This window comes from Carlito syrichta, unplaced genomic scaffold, assembly GCF_000164805.1.
Source record: "Carlito syrichta isolate Samal-C Ts95f unplaced genomic scaffold, Tarsius_syrichta-2.0.1 Scaffold288979, whole genome shotgun sequence".
NCBI classification, from domain to species: Eukaryota; Metazoa; Chordata; class Mammalia; order Primates; family Tarsiidae; genus Carlito; species Carlito syrichta.
Genome location: NW_007233075.1, coordinates 143,959 through 146,379, shown reverse-complemented (window position 1 = coordinate 146,379; position 2,421 = coordinate 143,959). Strand labels below are relative to the sequence as shown.

Here is a 2,421-nt window from a genome sequence, read left to right as displayed (position 1 = left end):
ATCTGTACCAATTATCAAATTATCCTCATGAATAACCAGAGAGCAGGACTGGGACACGGCAAAACAGGAGGAGCTTCTTCCTGTGATTAGCACTAGGAAGGGGTCACAGACATGTCCAGGATTTAAGAAAGTGCCGACAGAAACATTTTCTGCCCAGATCGCTCGAAAGGACATTTAAAAACTGCACACACAGCCAAGTTCTAGCAAGAAACTAGAATTAAATTGCCCACACACTTGCTTACTTTGTGGAGCCCTTATCTGAGTCTCTCAAGGCAGAAGGACCCGTGGACATGCATGTGGACGTGGTGATAGAGAGCCTGGCCTCTAGGACAGTTGCTTGTAAGGCTGCTCAGAGAATGTTCCGGAACGGCAACTCTGGGTGCAGTGTATGTCACTTCTCGTGTTTCTAGGTGTTGGGCCAAAACTCAGTTTTAAGAAAACAATTGCAAACCGGGAGCCGTAGCTCATGTCTGTAATCCCAGCATTTTGGGAGGTAGAGACGAGAGGCTTGCCCAAGCCCAGGGGTTTGAGATTAGCCTGGGCATCTTGGCAAGACCTTGTCTCTACAAGTAATTTTTAAAAATTAACTGGGGATGGTGGCGCATGTCTGTGGTTCCAGCTACTTAGAAGGCTGAGACAGAAGGATCGCCTGAACTCAGCAGGTGAAGGCTGCGGTGGCCATGAGCAACGCACAGCACTCCAGCCTGGGCAACAGAGTGAGACTCTGGTTAAAAAGAAAAGAATCGCAAAAATGCTTAAATAATTTGCACAACGTTTGTGGGCACGAAAGAGAGGCTGCCTGCCTGCTCCCCAAGGAGGTTTCAAGACACGGCAACGTCAGGCCACCAAACTCTGTTGATCAGAGCAATGAGCAGCCCTCTCCCTCTCTTTCATTGTTCACTGGGCCTGTTTCCACCGCAGCTTCACCTGGCCCGTGGACGCACCGCTGTGTTGAGTCCCTGAGGGACGTTCAAATAAGCTAAGTTCACGGTAACGGTTAACGACTCCCTCGTGGGCATATCTGACAAGAAGCTGCTTCTGTGTCATGACGGGTTTTTGTTTCTCTTCATGTTATGGAGTGTGGTGGGATCAGATAGGATGGCTTCAAACCATGTGGAGACCTCTTTGACAATACAGAGGGTGTCTCTACGTCAGCGCGTAGCAGGAGGGGCGTGCGTGTGAGGTCATCGCGCGGGCAGGTGGGCGGGGTCGGCTGGTTTCAGCAAGACAAAGACCGAACCGAGCCCCGTGCTGGCACTGGGCGGTTCCGCCGAGAGCCGAAGATGGCAGCGAACGTATACTCAACGTCAGTCACCAGCGATAACCTAAGTCGCCGTGACATTCTGGCCTGGATCAATGAGTCTCTGCAGTGGAATCTGACCAAGATGGAACCGTTGTGCTCAGGAGCTGCTTATTGTCAATTTATGGACATTCTGTTTCCTGGCTCCATTGCCTTGAAGAAAGTGAAATTCCAAGCTAAGCTAGAAAGCATGAGTACATCCAGAACTTCAAAATACTTCAAGCAGGTTTTCAGAGAATGAGTGTTGACAAAATAATTCCTGTGGATAAATTAGTAAAAGGAAAATTGCAGGATAATTTTGAATTTGTTCAGTGGTTCAAGAAGGTTTTTGACGCAAACTGTGATGGAAAAGACTGTAACCCTGTGGCTGCCAGACAAGGTCCAGAAACTGCAGTGGCTTCCTCCTTTGTTGCTCCAGCACTGAATAAACTGAAGAAACCTCTCAGCTCTAGCAGTGAGATGATAGTCCTATTCAATGCATTGGAGAAAGGAGCTCACTGAAGGACTTATTCCCAGCAGGAATCATGGCTAAGATTGCTCCCCAGAGGCCCATTTCAACGCAGGGAACGACTGCAGCTACTAAGGCTGGCCCCAGGGTGGTGCGAAAGAATCCTGGTGTGGGCAACGTGGATGATGAGGCTGCTGAGTTGATGCAGCAGGTCAACGTATTGAAACTTACTGTCGAAGACTTGGAGAAAGAGAGAGATGTCTGCTTTGAAAAGCTTAGGAACATTGAATTGATTTGCCAGGAGAACGAAGGGGAAAATGACCCTTTATTGCAGAGGACTGTAGACATTCTGTATGCCACAGACAAAGGCTTTGTGATACCTGATGAAGGGGCCCACAGGAAGAGTAGGAAGAATATTAACAGCCGGGACCAGCAGAGCAACATCTGAATTCTTCACTCCAAATCATGTGCTTAACTGTAAAATACTCCCTTTTATTATTCTTAGAGGACTCACTAGTTTCTTTTCATAAGTAAAAAGTACCTCTTTGTAAAGTGCACTTTGCAGAAGTTTCTCTCCTTTTGCGATAAGTTAGGAGCTTTTACCTTGTAGTAGAGCAGTATTAACATCTGGATGGTCCACTTAAGAAACAAAAAGGCTCACCACTGGGCTCAC

At 47.7% G+C, this 2,421-nt stretch overlaps 1 pseudogene; it reads left to right on the top strand.

Annotated features, from left to right (window-relative positions):
- The first annotated feature begins 1,283 nt into the window (after positions 1-1,283).
- LOC103256152 lies at positions 1,284-2,168 on the top strand (annotated as a pseudogene).
- The last annotated feature ends 253 nt before the right edge of the window (positions 2,169-2,421 follow it).